Consider the following 18,988-nt stretch of genomic DNA (forward strand, 5'->3'; position numbering starts at 1 on the left):
GCCAGGGCCAGGGCTGGCACAGATGAGCAGAGCTCTCCAGTAACACTCATGCAGTGGCACGGCTCTCTGCTGAGGTGCAGTGGGGCATGAAAGGGGCTGAGCACCAGGTCCATGAAGTCCTGTTGTTGAATGTATTCTGATGCTGTGAGAGATAACTTTAACATCTGTTCCTAATGATACAGTTCCAATGCCTAACGCTGACTCCAGCTACCTTTCGCTATTGGAAATTAACCGGCAAGATCCAGTGACCTATAGACCATCCTGGCAAAGAAAGGAGAATAAGTTCTGATACCCATGCTCTGTACTGGCCTTATTTGACTCAATGCAGGGCATTTACTTTGCCTGGTGAGGCCAGCTCACCATAGGGAACACTTACATAAGTGCTGTGAGTATTACTAAAAATTCCTGATGTTAGAGCTGGATAGCTTCCTAGTTCAAATCAGAGTTATCTCAAAAGTGTGTCTGCAAGGCTGCCTTATGTTCTCATCCCTGTGGAATCCATGGGTCGCATATGTGAGAGGACAATTATCAATTATTTACAAGACTGAGTGTTTTGTGCTGGAGGAGTGAGTACCCTGATATTGCTCTAAGCATCCAAATCTTCATTTCACTATTCTCAACCGATATGGTTAAAAAATGATACCTGACTCTTCCTGTCTTTGTAACATACATTTCTCTCTTTCTTTTTCCAAGGAGATCCTTGTTTCTGGAATAGCTGTACTAAAATCATGGCATTTAAAGATCCAAAAGGTATTGCTTCTTACACCGCATGGGAAAAAAATGGATGGAAGGATGCCTAGGCTAAAGTGAAATAATATTTTCTTTCAGGAAATATATGTATCAGTTCAAAGGTGGGTTTAGGCAAGTTACTGCACCGTCTCCCTCTTCACTTTTTCCCTGCTTCTTTCCTATAACCATCCCCTCTGCTTGTCTTCCAACTTACATCAAATTCAGACTCTATTTCTTTTCACATTAGAGGCCAACCTTCTTTGTAGGATATCTGACATAGCTCCAGATACTTGGTATCTAGAGGATAAACAACATGGTTTCCCTTGGTATCTAGGGAAACAACAACGGTCCTGGGGTCTTTAGTTGAAAATGTGTGTTTTGCAACTGCTGTTGCTTGCTGGTTTTGACAGGGACTCAGGTGAGGAGTCCAAGCTCACAAAGAATATTTTAAAGCTTGTGCATTTTCTGGGTATCTGCTAAAACATTACATTTGGCTTCCTGTTTCTTCACCAGGTATTTCAATGGCTAGTAAGGGTGGGATTTTTTTCAACCTCTTCTAATTTTGGCACTCTCTTCAGTGGGAGAGGGGTTATTCCAGCACTGAGCCTATTTGGGAAATCTCACCTTAAATAATCAAATATAAATTAGATATTCAGGGTATTATCTGCCACATTGAACATCAATTGCAAGTGGATCAAATTTAAGTCCAAAATAGGAAATAGTAATCTGGAACACTGCTTGCTCTCAAAGCAAGCATCAGTGCCAGGCCTTCCCTCAACTTCAATTGCCAGGTCAGGAGTGGTAATGCAATATCATAAAGGTCTCTGTGCTACTGACTAAAAGCTTCTGCATGTGTTAAACTTTTACTGTTTAACCTACTGATATTGGAAATGAACACTCATTAATGTTAGAGTGCAACTTTTGCATGCAAAGAAATATAACAACACTAGCATTTAGGTTTTAAAATATTTCTATGCACAAACAATGTGGAAGAACTCCTTAAATTAACTCAAAAGCATGTACTTTTGAAATCTGCATTTTCCTAAACTGCGATTATTTGCAATTACAATGTTATGGCACCAAACTGGACTCTGATCAAGGAACAGGGTAACACCGATTACTCATAAATTACTTTGGAAAAAAGCAAAATGAAATGAGTCTGATGCATTCTTGCTGCAGTATATCCTAGCAAAATTTTTGTTGTACAGAGCATTGTTATTTGACAAGAGACCTTAAAAAAGTAAGAACATAAAGTCTTCTCATTTTGAATTGCAATGCTTACTTTTAATTAAAAACGTGAATGGTGGTTGCCATAATACTAATTTATGATTGCAAGCCTTTATTAACACAACTGTTTCATTGTTTAATGAAGACAGTAAAAAAAAAAATTAAGTTGACATTTTGGCAGACATTCAATGTTTTTGGGATCTATTTTATAAGATATTTTACTGATGAAAATGTGTCTTAAAGCCTTAGCAATATGTTTGGCTTTGGTCTTTGGCAGCAGAAAAACAAGAATCTGAAAGCCAGAAATGTCCCCAGAGCATGCATCTTTATTCCTGCTGTAGGTCTTTAGAGTTCTCCTTTTACAGACAATTGGAAAAACGTTTCAGTGGCTGTTTTCTGATACATTTTGATTTATATATGAGCAAATCTCACATTTCCACTGTCAGACATTCCCATGTTTTATCACATTTTTCTTAAATGATTTTCAAGAAGTTGCATTAACTCTTCAAGTTGACAGAAGTAAATATTGGCATGATAAAGATTTAACACAGATTTCACAGATATCACCATCTCTTAACTTTCTGGGGAATTCTGTGTTGACTAATGAAAAAATGGAAATCACTTATACTCCAATTACATTTACTCTGAAGTGAAGCTTATGGAAGGCATCATTTATAGTTGCAGAGAATATTTGGAGGTATGTGTGCACTTTAAACTTTCTTGAAACTTTATGTATCTGAATACGTCTTAAAATAAGGATGCATTGCATAGCATCCTAATTAAGCACATTATGAGTAGAGCTCAGCAATTTCTTAAACGTTTAATTTAATAGAGTGCTAAAAAGGCATGAAAAAAGATTAATTTTGTACAGTAAATGTATGTTAAAAATTTTCTTCTATGAAGGAGTTTTCAAGTACTTAATTAGGAGAATATCTTTCTGAACTGCTGATAAAAACTTGTCTGAAAGTTGATGTATATTTACTATAGTATAAAAATTAAGAAAGGGAACAAGCACTCAAGAGTCATCAAAGCAAATGCAGAAAGGGCAATGAGTCAAAAGTTAGGAGAGTTCATCCTGATTTTAACTCTGCATTGATGTAGTGATTTGGATTCTCCAATACCCAAACTAAGATTTGGAAGACAGGTCCACAAACAGCAGATATGTCAGCTCCAAATCTGGTAAAACCTGCTATATTTTGCTGAGTAAAACCTACACTTGTGATGTAACTATTCCTTTTGTTTGTTTATTAGTTTAATTTTTAAATAACCCTACACCTCTGGTGTAGCTATTCCTTTTGGGTTTTTATTAGTTTAATTTTTAAATTTTGTGCCATAACTGTCTTCCACCATGACATTCAAGTTTCTGATACCTATATAGTTAGACCCCGTTACTCAACATTCTCCTTTAAAACATTTTTCCGTATTTTCCCCCCTTTTTTTCTAAACAAAAACGTAACTAGTCGATGGTTTCAGTGGAATTGTCTACCTCATTTGTTTGGCTTTCCAATTTCTGATCTCGTACTTCTGCTCTTTTGAGGACAGTAGTGCTGACTAAAGTTCTGCAAGGTCACCTTTACGATCTCTTTTCCATACGCAATCACCCAGATTGTTCCATAACAGGAAAGGAGCTTAGTGACATCTCTTTCATTAGCAACAAACAGTACTCTAACTAATAAGGTGCATGCTTACTCTTCACATTTTGTTTCTATGATACACCCTTTCCTCTCACAGTGCTGTTTATTTCTTGGACTATATATTCTCTGCAGTATTATCTTTTCTTGTGTTTTGAAAAAATCTATGTCATTTTCTCGACTGCTGTAACGTAAAAAATTAATAATAAATGTAAAGAATCAATAATTCATGAGTAAGTAAAATGAAGAGTGTTGGGAAGACAAGCAGAAGTCTATTTCTGTGTGTTGGAGTGGCTTGTAGCCTGCAACAGACATTCTTACAGAACTGAGGAGAAACTTAGAGCTAAACAAAGAGGTATTTTACACTACATATGCTTGGACAATAGGGCCTTAGGAATCAAGTCTCCAGATACTCGCGTGCATTTAAGCAAAACATTCCAAAGGATGCATTACATATAATTTGAATGCCAGGCAGAACGATATACAACCGTAGGGTTCCCTTTCCTAAAGGCTGAAGTAAATATTAATACTCAGGTGTTCATGCCAGTGGTGCAGATGTGAGAAAAAGCAGGTGACTCCCTAGGCTACCTAGCACAATAAACCCCATTCTGAGCAATTAAAAATATGTCCCTGAAAACAGTGTGCTAAAATCTGTCTGGCCAGCCTCTTATTGTTTGTCACAGTGGCTCATGCAGAATATGGTCTTTCTGTTCTGATGGTAGCTTGAGACAGAAGAGTTTGAGCAGCATTCAAGTGGGCACAATCTATCCTTTACCTTTTGCAAACTGGCTGCACTCTTAATGGAGACCTCCCTGTACAACAGGTGAGTACAAAACTCCTCCTCAACTCCAAAGTACCTGGAGTACATGATGTCTGTTTTGGTAGATGTGTGCATCAAGTTTCACTGAAATGTACTTTGCTCCTTGATAACAAAATCAGGCTGGCCTTTCAGGGTTGATATTTATCAGGTAGTGGGTAACCTTGGCTCAGAAAAGACTGATTTATCTGAGAATTGTGTTGATTCTTAATTGGGTCACTTGTGACAAGTTGAAAAGATGAGGAGACAACATCTAAAAACTGCAAGAAATGTTGCTTACCCCATTCTGTCGTGTTAAACACATTGTTAAACAGTCCATGGCTAGGAGGGGGCTGGACTCAGGAACTGGATACAAGAACACACAGATAAGGGATCAGTAGCAACCAGACAAATGAGGTCCTCAACAGACATCAGCCACTGCAGAAGAGAGTGATACCCTCATGATTTCTCAATTTTATACCAAGGATGACGTATAAGGGATGGAATACACTGTTGGTCAGTTTAGGGTCACCTACCCTCCTCAGAGGTTCAACCCCCTTCCGCTAGCTTTAGGATGGCCTTGGTTAAGTATAAGCATTGGCCTTTTTAAGTACCAATGCCCTGTGTTATCACTGTTTCAAAAACATGCAGTTAGTTCTCAGAGAATTAAGTTACTTACAGCAACTGAGTTAGTCACAAAACTGACTCTAATTTACCACAAACTACAACAAAATTAATTCCTTGTGAAAGGCATTTTCTTAGGACAAAAGTCTTCTTGTGTTTTACTTTAATAGAAAACATAAAGAAGCACATGATTTCACATTTCTGCAGCTACAATATAATGTTACAAATAACTTTATGGAAGCAATGTGTCTGAGAGCAAAATTTGTGTGAGGGCACACAAATGCTTACAAGCACAGGTACTCAGTCATGTGAGTGAATAGCTTATGACATTTGACTGTAAAAATGTGAGCTGACAAAATACCTAAATACCATTATTGATTAAAGTCAATAAAATTATTGATTTTCGAAGTGTGCATGTTGGCAGATGACATGTAAAGGGAATCCCATTGTGTCTGAATAATATCATCCAGCTGGAGTAATGGCAACCATGACATGATGCTTTGTACCTGAAAGAAAAAGAACTGAGAAAGGGGAAATTGGAAGGTCTTACCTGTCAAAACCAGGAAAGAAGGGCAGTGTTACAATGGAAATAATATCAAAATGGTTAAAAAAGCACTAAATGCTTTCCATCACACAGATTTTAGTAATCATGAATCATAGTGTTGTGCAAACATACATCTGGCATTTTCTCTTTCAGTACTGAGTGTCTGCATATGTCTGAGTATATGACACTCTGTGCTTGTCAAAGGCCCTCAGATTTCTTCTAACACATCAGTTCAGTGACAATACAATTGGCTAAAGAACAAGCATAATTAACAATGGCATGTTTAAAACAATTTTATGATTCCATTCTATTAAAATAGGATCTTAAGAAAACATGACAACAGTAACAATCGTAATTACCAGTTTAGCTGTACATTCTACAAATGTTGGACCTGAAAGAGAGATCATTTCCAGGTGTGATAGAGGACTCAATTTCTTGCTGATTCTGAGTGAGGAAAACTGAGGCTGCACGTGTTTCAGAAAAGTTGCATGCAAACTATAGTGAATTTTCTGAAATTAGGTTGAAACCAAATGTCCTTGCAAGTCTATGTTTCTCATAAGAATGGGAGGGCAGCAGTGGTAATTCCTGTAAGCATATTGTGTTACTTATTCTCTACAGAAAGCAATAAAAATATTGAACAGCCCCAGTCTTAGTGGAGGCAATACAGAATACTTTACTAAACTGTTTCCCTGGAAGCGTTCTGGAAATTTTTTTATTATAGATAGGGACAAGGGTGACTAAGGGACTTACAGACCATTTAAAGGATTATACCCCACCCCTATGTGCTAAGAACTAGTAAAAGACTTCTGGGGATGATGGACTATGGGGGAAATATGGACCTCGTGGCTGTATGTCATAGCAAAATAGGTGGTTTAGAGGTGGAGGAGCAGAGTGGAAATGATAAAAGACTATTCATATTTTTTTATTTATGTACGTCTTTCAAATACAAATTATGAAATAAGTAGAGATGACTGAAGGTTTCTCAGCTAGATAAAGGCATTCAGATTTCTGTTAGTGGCCCAGGGAGAAGAAGGGTGGGAGTAAGAGCACTGATGAGAGAGCTGTGGTCCACAAAGGCATATGGGTTGTGGGAAAGCTCTCTTTTTCTTGCATTTCCTCCTTTTTCTCCTTGAATATGCAGCATAGGTCTTTCAGTCCCAGCCTCCCTCTGTGCATGGTCTCTTCCTTGTCTTGTAGCGTATCACCATCCCCGCCATACTGCCTCTTCCTAAGTGTTACCTTCCGCCTGGGCTTCCTGTGCAGCCCACAGGGCAAAGAAAGAAGGGATAGAGGAAAGGGAAGAGAAATGATGTCATATTGCCATGATGAATGAACACTGTTTGGATGGAGGACTGCAAAGACGCAGGGGAAGAGGAGGCAGCAGTCCTGTGGAAGTTCAGCCAGCAGGCATAGAAGCAGAGAGTGCCAAGCCACCATTCCTGCCCTTTTGAAGCAGCCCCTGCTGCCCCCAGCCCCTGTGCCTGCCCCTCCTTCAGTGGAGAAGCAGCAGAGTTTGAGGGAAACACACAGAGACACGTTTGTTCAGCACAACCCTCTCTTCTTGGGCAGGATACACCAAGGTGCCACTCAGCAGCTGCCTCCTTCAGTGATGTACAACATCACCTAGTGAGGTGGGTTTGCTGTCTAACAGCCTTTCAGGAGCATTGCACCTCCCTGGAGTCGAAGAACAGCACCTCAAAGATCAGGTCCCTGAACCCGTCAAGAAGCCTGGATATGTGCTGTGGCATGTCTGCTAGGCAAGTCCCCTCACGCTTCTGTTTCCTGTCTTGGTTTTCATATGCCAAGGTTATTCAGACTGCGATGCTTCTGAGTCAGGGACTGCACGCTGGCACAGACATCTTGGTTCAGGCTGGGTTAGCACTGAGAAAAAAAAGGGCATTATCCAGACTGAATGAAATACATACATAGCAAGTAGATGTGTCCGGCTCCTCATCGTCACAAGTCAAAACTGGGGTCCATCAGCTGGAGTCCTTGACAAGTTTAGCAGATATAGGTAGGAATTAATCACTGAGATAACAGAGACTTAGCCCAGGCAGAGCTCTGTACAAGAGGAAAAGAGGCTCTTGAAGTGAACTCTGATTGCCAAGGCGGGCAACATGGTGTGGAGAGAACACTTGTGCATGATGAGTTCCCAATAGGAGCTCTGCTTCACCCCTCACAGCTGCGTTTGCAGTGCAAGACTGACTGATGTGTGTGTGTTTTACACATTAATATAATGCAAGAACAGCCTGTGTCATGTTCCAGTACCTCAGGAGATAGAAGATTACTGCTGCCAGATAATCAGATAAACCAGGGTGATTTAGGTAACAAAAGGTAATTGTGTTAGGCAGTAAATCAAACATAGATAAATCAGGTAAAATTAGATACCCATTAACAAGCATCAATTAGTCAATTTAATTTTTAAGATACGGTGTTAACTTTAATTTACATTCATAAAGTCTTATTTTCTTCTCCAACGTTTGTAAGCTGTCTGAGGTTTACTGACAGTAACCAAGTAACCAAGGAGATGCATACATAAATTAGTAAGCTACAGGGTTTGTCCTGTGCATTGTCCCAAGAAAGTCTTAATCCCTCTTCAGCACTTTTTTATTAAAAAAAAAAAAAATAATCTGTCACAAATTGCCCAAACTCTGTGGATTGCCAGAAATTCTTCACTTGGAAAACTTTCAAAAGTACACCTATTCCTGCTGAAAATCCTTCTGGGCTTAGGAGGATGGATTTCCCTGGAGGTTAACAATGCTTGTCCAAAGTCTAATTCTACCAGAAAGGTCACATTAACACATCTCATTCAGAGTTTTTTAAATGAAGAAATGTACCCCATGTGTTTGTGTTGAAAAAAATGTATTTAAAAAAAAAAAAAAAAATTTGAAAACTTTTTAAAATTCTATAAAAAGAAATGTCCAAAAATCAAATTATGGTGTTGCAGGAAGGGACATATTCTGCATCAGCTCCACTCTACAGGACACAGCCAGGAAAGACCCACAGCATGTTGTGAGACCCATATTGTCAGCAGATCCTGAAGGTTCCCAGTTAGTCAAGGCCCTTCATTTTTTAAGTAGAGGAATTCCCATTCTTTCCCATATTTTACTGTGAAATGACTCATGTGCAGTGCAGTAATCCTAGTTCTTGCAGAGCCATAGTTGTATTAATTGGCTGCAGACTTTTAGATTTTGTTTGTAGGAGTTTATAAAGTTTTTAATAAACCTTCAGGTCTGAGTCTCATTGCTATAACAGCTCCACTATTAAGCAGACACAAGCATGTCTGCATACCTAATACAGACCCGGGAGGAATGATCATTGTAATCTAGCTCTGAATTCTGTCTGTGCTAGTGTATTAGCGCATATATCTATTCATGTATTTCTACATCTATATCCATATCTCTCTCTAACTCTATCTGTACCTCTATCTCTATCAATTATATATCTGTACTTTCTTTTTCTCTATATCTATAAGTTCCAACACATTAAAAAAAGAGACTCTGCCTGTAAATATTTTTATTTAACAAATTAAGAAAATCATCTTCAAAATAGTTCCCTTCTGAGTTGACACACAGCTGCATATGATGCTGTCAACATTTGAAGCAATTCCACAGATCATTTTCCGAAAGGCTGTTGAGGATCTCCATCATTTTTGCTTTCACATCTTCTACCGACAAAAAATTGGTTCTTTTGAGCACTGACTTCATCTTTAGTATCTTTTCACCATAAACCTCAGTCAATAATTGAAAAGTTTCTGTCAGAGATTTGTTCAGGTTCACAAGAAACTTGATGTTAACTTGCCATTCACTCTTGCGCACCAAAATTTTCTGACCAAGGACTAGAAAACATCTATATTTGAACACGTGTACAGTCATACTGAGTGAAGCAATTGAGTTGAACCTCATCTCACTGTGGCAGATTAGAACATGTTCTATAACCATATCTTTGTCTCTCCCCTCTCACTCTTGGTTCCCAAGCTATCGAGTTAGTCTCGGTTATTTTTGTATCAGACCTCATATATGTAATCTACATCTACATATGAATACATCTCCACTGTTTAGTTCACAAAAGTAAGTGTGGCTGTGTAAGTACGGTGCTGAGTTCAGGCTCATTGGGCCTTTGGAAAGGTCTAGGCAAAGGGGTCAAGCAAAAACGTATAATTTCACTGACTCCTTAGACACCTCTATCACTGAACCACTAATGCTACTTCACGGTGCAAAGCAATGAACTCAGTGGTTTTGGATAAGGAGAAGTATTGTATTGTGGGCTAATTTTAGACAGACAGATGTAAATATATGATATGTAGCACAGCCAAGACACTAGGGCTACTGACCTTATTTTTTTGAAAAATGTAAGGGGTACATATTGCTGGTCATGATCCAGTTTTCTATGTCATAAGCATAACATCTCTAGCCCTGTACTGTGTGCCTTAATACCACTCAGGCACTTATTCATCAGTGTCTCCAGGAGGTGAATGCCACATCATGAATCACTGGCAGACACAGCTTCCTGCAGTGCCTTTCTCACAGCCACCCAGCCAAGTCCTGACCCAGACACTCCACCCTGGCTCATCAGCTGCTCTGGATGGCAGCCACGCCATTTCCTACAAAATCCACTTTCGTTCTATATGAGGTAGACAGCTGTCAGTCACTTCATGACATTAAACAGCCTCTTTAATACCTAAAGAAGTCAGAGAATGTGCAAAAGAATCTCTTTAACACATAAAGCAGTCTGATAATGGGCAAAATAATTTGATAATGTCAATCTTTATGACACAAAATACTTACATTATCATTTAGAGAAAACTATATGAAACATTAACTTACCTACTTTAAAAAACCAACAAAGAAACGGTTAATAGAACAAATCAATAATGTATTAAATACTACTTGCAAATTTTTTCTCTACAACTCTAGCAAGAATTCCACTTCTCCAATTGCTTGGCAGAGATGAGACAGAGTTCCTTGTGCATATTGTTTTGTACTCTGAATATATTACAAATTAACTGTTAGGTGTTTAGAACTTGCAAAACAATCAATTTGAAAGAGAGCCTGACAACATGAAATGCAGTTTGGGGATTGGGGTGACAGGTATTAGGTTTTTAAAGTGGAATCTAGCTGGCTTTTCTGTAAAGTCAGATAGTGATAAATTACTTGACTGAAAGGATAAATAATAATTGTACTGCACATTTGGAAACAGAATGCCACCCATTAAGAGGATGATTACACTCAATAGATTTGCAAGCCTAAATATGAAGTCACATTATGGACTGAGAAGACAATCTACTCACATGTGTAAACCGCATTTTTTAGATATCTAATACTAATTAGATGAGATTTATTTTTTATGAAACTTTAATAAAATAGCTGAGAAGCTTTGATTGCAATGAGTATTGATGCTATGTTCTGGCTATTGTTAAGAGGCAGGGCATTACAAGACCTTGAATGTACAGTAAAAAAGAATCTCTGTGCTGGGAGACATTTAGCCTCTGCCAAGCTTTGCATATGAGCAGATTGTGCTGTCCACCACTGAGATACAGCTGAGCTGGAAATAAAGATGGGATGACAATTTGCTATGCAGTCCTGTAATAATCAGAGAGGACTAAAATGTAGCCTTATGTATTAATCACAAATTAGTTGAAATGCATTTGTACTGAATGCTGGATTCTCACCACATATTCTTACAATATGGAAACACATGATATAAGTGCCAATGACCGATGAAACCTAGAGATCCACAAATATAAAAAGTAAAGGCAGATGATGTCCTAAAGACTACATTGTGATGACTGGAAAAAACAATAAAAAAATATAGGCTATGGGATTCCCTTTCACATACAGTATGGATTCTTGAAGTATTCCCAAGCTGTCCATCTGGCTGAAGATTAAAGAAGACTATATGGAAGCTGAGTCTCTGCAGAGTTTGCCTTGGGTATTGTTTAATTCTTTCAGTGGGAGCTAAAGCCACAGCAGACACAGACACAACTGTGTCCAGTTCACTGGAGCCCATTAAATGCCATGTAATATGAAGGTGCATACTACTGCTTGTCAATTTTAGATTTGGATAAACCACACGATATGTGATGGCATCAGGGAGTCTGTTTATATATATGTATAGTAAAGCATTACTAGCAGAACCAAAGCTCCTTCTGGAATTGGCAGGAGAGCAGTGTAAAATGATTCACCTAAACCCATAAATTCACTGAATCTTTTTTATTCTTTTTTTTTTTTTTTAACACTTCCCAAAAGTAGAGGAAAAGTTATTTGAGTAATTTGAACTTTTTTGGTTTTTAAAGTAAAAATCTTCACAAATTCTTCACGTGGATAAAACTCCAACATTCCTTGAACTTCCAAAAGTAAGATACAAGTTTCTTAAGAAACTGTAAAAAATATATTTCCAGGCTAGCTTTTCTTATGAAATTTCAGGAATTCTGTTCAATAGGACTGTTTACCCTAGCTAGAAACAGAAATTACGGAGTTAGATGTTTCAGGATAGAATAATAAATAGCTTCAGGGAAAAGTATTCAATCATGGTTTGAATTTCTTGGAGGATAAACATGTGACATATTAATATAGGATAGGAATAATCTATATAGCCTTCCATAATATCTATGCACTAAAAATCAATGCAAGAGACTGCCGAAGGTCTAAATCGTGACACCACGCAGGCAATATAATTTGTGTGCATATCTGCTTACCCACATAAAGTCTAACTTCCTTTAATGTAAAAAGTAAAGTAGGTGGGTACTTAGTGCATAGTGGATTAATTGCCACCCATGTCTAACAATTTTATTTGCTACTTATTTCTTTGTATCCTTTTGTTTATCAAGCTTTAAAAAAACCCCAATAATTCTTCAGTTTCTTTTTACTGAACTACTGTTTGTTTATTTATTACCCATGCAAAGGTTTGCATCATAACCAAGTCACCGTACCTTGCCAGCTGTTCTACATATTTTCTTGGGCAGAAAGAGTGATCCAGCCACAAGTCATTCAAATAATGACTTCATTTTATTTTCAACACAGCTAGCTGCTTCCCCAGGTAGCTCTTATGTTTCTTCATTGGAACTAGGACCCCAAATAAGATTCATGGTGATGAGAGTTACCATGTATAAAGAGTGATGGTGAAAGGAAAATAGCTTTCCTTTTGGGGACATTGCAAGGTTCACACAGCAGCACAAAATAGCAGAACATGAATCTTTCAAAGACATTAGTTAAGTTCCATGAACCTAAAGAAACTCATTCTCTTTTAGCTCGTGGTCTTTCCAGATCCTACTCCAGAGCAAGCACATGGAGCTGTTTACAAATAACCTAACTAGATCATTGCAGAGTGCTTTCCTTCTTGAGTACTCATTTCTTAATAGCTAGATCCAGAGCAGTCTGAGGCATAAGCCACCAACGCATGGAGTACCATGGAACTGTACCTACTCCAGTGTCTGAATTTAACTCTCTCCTCTAGATGTGCAGTGGATAATAAATCACTAATAGCAATATGTTTCACTTAAATGAACAGTGAGCATTAAGAAAACTTTCAGGTGGCACAAAGTCTTCGGTCTTCAGACACACACTTCAATATCTGCAAATATACAGCCTAGCACACGCATTAACTGGTGCAAGACAGGAAGGGGAATGTTTGCCCATGAATGACAGCAAACACTTGACTGTCTATGGCCACTGCAAATGCTGAGGTGCATGCACACATGCCCACATTTGATGTTATGGAGCTCAAAACTTTGCTTAAAAATTACCAAAAGAAAATGCTTTCATGAACAGCAAAATACAACATACCACCCATACAAGGATATTAAAAGTAAGTAGTAAATTAGGAAGATGATGTTTTATGAATACAGTAAATTCCAAAGTTTTAAATACACATTGTTTGAGCACTTGAAAAACAGAGACCCAAACATTTTCACTGCTATTACCAGGAAAGAGATGGGAATTAGGCTGCACACAGACAAATCATAGAATCATAGAATAGTTTGGATTAGAAGGGACCTTAAAGATCATCTAGTTCCATGAGCAGGGACACCTCCACTAGATCAGGCTGCCCAAGTCCCTATCCAGCCTGGCCTTGAACACCTCCAGGCAAGGGGCATCCACAACCTCCCTGGGCAACCGGTGCCAGTGCCTCACCACTCTCATAGTGAAGAAATTCCTCATGTCTAGCCTAAATCTGCCTCTCTTCAGTTTATACCCATTGCCCCTAGTCCTGACACTACTAGTCTTTGTAAATAGCCCCTCCCCAGCATTCTTGTAGCTCCTTTCAGGTACTGAAAGGTCGCTATAAGTTCTCCTCAGAGCCTTCTCTTCGCCAAGATGAACAACCCCAACTCTCTCAGTCCTAAATAAATCTATAGTGTTTCATTGTGGTTCTTGACAAAATGAATTCCTACTACTATGTGCTCTGACAATTTGTTGCAGTGCTTCTAATGAGTCATTGGTACTAGCTCCACATCCAGACGGTATCCACACCATCTACACCAGGGGAACATTGCAATAGCATTGCACATCTGGAAGACGTAGCATGCCTTCCATTATCATGATTTTAATTGGCAGTTGAAAGTGCACAGTTCCTCACTGAACCAGACCTGAACAAGTGTTTATAATATAAAACATGGGAAAGAAATTTGCCTTCAAAACATTACTATGAATTGCTAAGTAATCTATCACAGCAAAAACACAGAACATTAGCGCATGTTGGAAGGAACAAGCCAACTACACTGTACCTTTTATATCAAAGCAATAGGTTTGCAAGGAATGGTGTACACATGCAACAAGCCTCATCACTTAAACCTGTCATCTCCCCAGACATATGGCTGTCTGTGGATTACATGGTTCAGGCTGTATCTTGTTAAATAGTATTATTTTGTGTGACTTCGTTTTTTTAGGATACTGGACATACTAAGCATCTAGGGTGAAGCTGTAATGCAATAAGTGATAAAAAGGGTTAGGGAAAGTGTGGTGTTCATGAACTGCACAGATGAACTGTTCACAAACAGTACAGATAGACCAGTCAAATTTTTTGTTGTTATTGCCTCTTCTGGTCATTAGCTAGGAATCAAGGTAGCGTTGCTCTAACAGTAGTTATATATCTGGGACTTGATTGATGATTGATGGGCTATTGTCATTTTTCCACCCCTGATTCAATCATGCCCCTGAAAAACGGATGCTCAAATGTCTGTGAAGAGTGTTAGTGAAGTTGGTAACGAAGGGTAGAGAGATTAATTCATACTTTCACTAGCTCCTCTTTCTCTCTTTTCTACTCCATATTTGTAAGCTTGGTACCGTAATCAGTACATATACTGGATTTGTTCTTGTACAAGCATACAGGGAAATAATCCAGGGGAGAAAATGTCTCGGTACATAGTGAAAGAATATATAGTGTTGACTTTAAAAAAAAAAGAAAATTATGAGTTGAGCCGGAAAAGTCAGGAGATCAGTGTGGAAATTACATAGGCTTTTGTCTGTATGTTACTAATATGTTTGGGTTCATTGCATCTGGTGCCTTGTTTTTACTTTTTCAGACATATCCTCTCCCCGTTCCTCCCAAGAATAGTCAGCTCAATGTGGTTTTCGGTGTATTATATATGCATGAAGCAGAGCTCAAGACAACAAGTAGGTAAAAGGCTATTGTTATGGCAAATCTTCACCCAAGAAGACTGCTCAAGCATGCATTTCATCACAGCAGCTTCTGCTTTCCATCCACAGTTCCTGCAGTGCCATCACTGGAGATCAGACACTACTTCCATACTCTTATCTCTGGCAGGTACCAAGCTTGCCAAGAAGCTAGTAAGCGGGATTTCAAAGCACAGATGAGAAGACAGATTCCTGTCAGCAGCTGGGCACGTGTATGTAGAAGAGCTCACAAAGAAAATGAGAGAAACCGAGGCTTATTCCAGAGATGCTTATATTGCAAGAGCTGATTCTAACAATCTCGCCATAAGACACATGAAGCTTGTGATCCACACACTTATTCAATGGCATGAAACTCTGTAGAGCCTATGGGTTATGCAAAAGAAAATATAGCACTGTCCTTCAAATGAAATCAAAGGTCTTCATGCAACACCATGATTCCAGCAGCTAGAAAGAGAGTCAGTACCATGAGACTCCAGACAAAACTGTAATACAGAGAAAACAATGCAATAGAAGTGGGGATTGATCTTCATCAGTATTCAGCCAGGGACAGAAAAAATTCCTTAGGATTACACTGTGACAACTAAGACTGTCACAATAGCATATGTGAACTGCATTCCCTAAGGATGCATGCAAAAGGGATATTTCTCTGAGGTGCCACTGGCATCTGCCATTCTTTTCTGGCTCAGTAAGGGTGGCTTTTTAAAATCAGCATGTACGGATAGTTCTTGGCCTTTCTAGGATCAGCCACGATGGCCAGAGGTTGAGAGGGAGCCAAGCCTACACCCATTCCTTGACTATCTTGCACATCTGCTGTGAGGAGAAGTCCACTCCCAGCAATCAGTCCAAATTCTATTTAACACACACAGTGTAATAAGGAGATTAAGGAGATTTCCTAATATTTCTCACTGCTGCAGTCTTTCAGTCCAAGTCACAACTGAGTCCCAAGAATTGTCTTATTAGAATGCTGAATTTATTACTGCCATTCGTTTTCCTTTAAAAGTTTAATTCAAATAGTTCTCTGCAAACAACAAGTTTTCTTCCTTCAGTGTATAAGTGATACAATGTGCTGCAAAACAAAAGAGCTAATTTAACAATATTAAGCATAAGTAAAGATTCATTCATGTGACTTTTGCATAATCCGGCACATCAGCATAAGATAAGCAGAGCTGTGATCTCAGGTTTTAGACTAATTCATTTTAAAGACAAAGCATTTCATTCCTCTTCACTGAGCTCTGTGAAGAGATAGCTGACATCATTTTTCTTTGCATCTCTTCAGTTACTATAACCTCATTATTCTTTGAATTATCTTGGCAGTTAGTTACTTTCTAGGTTTAGTTGGTGCCATCTCGTCTATAGAGCTCTACAGTTGAAAGTACAACACAAAAGAATGTCATGGAGCAAAAGCAATTCAGTCCCCATCTTCTAGCACTTGTAGGACTCCTTTTACTTTGTAATTTTTTTTTCTACTACTTACTTTTGATTCTTGGCAATTGCATGATTTCATCCTGCCCATGTCGCTCATGTGAATACCCCATGAATGCTAGAAAAGTTCCTTTTCTTCCTTTGTGCTGCCTATTTTTTTCATTTCTACTGGAGCTCTGTAGTTGGGGTGAGGTAACACACCCTCATGACTCAAAACAACTAATCTCCAAAAGCACAATAACTAAGAATCTCAGCATACATTGGCTTGTCCCTAGAAGCTGATATACAGCAATGAACTATGAGAGGATTTAAGTAAAAGATTTTGCCCTCCTTCCCCCACCCCCGTCTCTCTCTAGAAAAGAAACGTCTGATTCATGCAAAAATAATGTAAGAACCATTTGCACTGCATTAAAAAAAAATCTGCTTGTTATTCTGAGACAATTCTGCCTTCTTCTGCCTGGAATTACACTGCTCTGCTTCAGATAACTTAGGGGTGAGCCAAAAATTAGGGTGGTATTTGCCAAAATGTAGAAGCTAAAATTACACCAATATGGGAATAAAAATGGGAAAATAGAGTTTCTAATAGGCTTTAGAGCAACTGTGAGAGCAGGAGCAACATTCCTACAACTGCTTCCCAAAGGCAAGTATAATTTCTATGCATGGAGTAATTGCCATTAAATGTTATGCTATCACTTGCCAGCGTCTACAGAGCACTATCAGTGTCACTGCAGCATTCCACTGGACTTAAAATAGAATTTATCAGTGGTAGGTTCATTCTTATGCTCTAAGGGTGGGTAACAGTTATTGGCCATTGCAAGGTCATTCATGCGAGATGGCTTCTTTGTTTCACATCCACTGTAACAGAGAGGAGGGAGCTACACATAAGCTGTCTCAGAAATTTGCGCCTCTGCTTCTCCGGCCTGTCAGATGGAGACTGTACTATCAGAGGATTGGTTGGTTAGTCACCAGTATTTTTTAAACACTTTTTTCTCATGAGGTGAAAGGAGCTCCAGAAATATGAAGTATTATCAATGTAAATTACTGAGTCGACATGCTCAACTTCTGTTGTTTTCTTTGTTTAATTTCCAGCTGAATTCAGCGGGTTTTCAACATATGCTTAAGGTTAAACAGGCTTAAAGGCCATTTCTGAATTGTGATGCTTTCTAAATTAGGAGCTCCATTAATTGCTCATCTTGCAGAATGGAATTTAATTTACTTGGCATATGCTACATCACTTTCTAGGAATAAGTTAAATTCTGATTACATGCATTCCCAACTTCTATAAAACTCTTTTTGCACAGATTACTTTCCTCTTTGCAAATCCCTATTGGATTCACAAGTTCTTATTTCATTTCACTTCACCTCTCTTCTACATTTTTAAGTCTCTGAGGTCTAAGCTGACTTCTGAAGTAAACTAGGTGAAATGCTGTTGACCTTCTGGCACTTCTGAAAGTGACAATTTTTGTCTATCACATATATTACCATGTTTCCTGTTATTTATTTTATGATACTAGTATTTCATTCACACAATTTTTACTGTGCAGATAAAATTTTCTAATCCTTCTATAAGCCCATGTATTTTGTTTCTTCTCTTCAAGAAACTGAATACAGTCAATCTGGAGTATTCTGAGACATGGAGTATCTGGAGACAGATGATTTGAAGTTTACTTCTCGGTAAAGAAATCATTGGTATACAACCTACCTGCACACAAATCACCTGAGAATGAGAAAGGTGCTACAGTTTAAGTTATCCCCATATGAAATCATTATCATATGCATTAACTTCTTGCTGTCAAATATAAAGTCTTTTCTTCCATGCAAAAGAGGAAAGTACGGGTATCCTTGGAATTCTTTTGCAGGGTTAAGAACAGAAGCCAGTCACAGTCTGACTGAGCAAAATAAGAAAAGTCAAGAAACTTTTTTTAATGCTGAAAAAAGAACAAAGTTTGTGCTGTTTGGTCCCAGAGGAACAGTGAAGCCTAAATGGCCAAAGACCATGCCAGAACAAAAGAAGAGGCAGCATGTGGACTGTTACCTACATAGGAACTTATGTGATGCTATTCTGTTATTAACAGAACAAAATGGGAGTAGTTTCTCTTTGTTAGGTCAGTATTTCCAGTGGCTTTATGATACAGGTCTTATTTTTCCATGAAACAACTTCAGAGTTTAATTTATTCTGCATATAGTGTGAGTATATTTGAAATTTCCCTTTTCTTCCCTCTAGCCACAAATTTCTGGATTTATTTCTCTTTCTTTTTCCTCCTTTAGAAAATACTAGTTATTTTGCCACTAATCTTCAAGACTTTTATGTCATCCTGAAAAATGTTTGTTTGGAAAAGTCTTAGTGGTGGTGAATTTATTAGCTTTATATTGCAAAACT

The sequence above is a fragment of the Cuculus canorus genome, chromosome 3, assembly GCF_017976375.1.
Source record: "Cuculus canorus isolate bCucCan1 chromosome 3, bCucCan1.pri, whole genome shotgun sequence".
In the NCBI taxonomy this organism is placed as follows: Eukaryota; Metazoa; Chordata; class Aves; order Cuculiformes; family Cuculidae; genus Cuculus; species Cuculus canorus.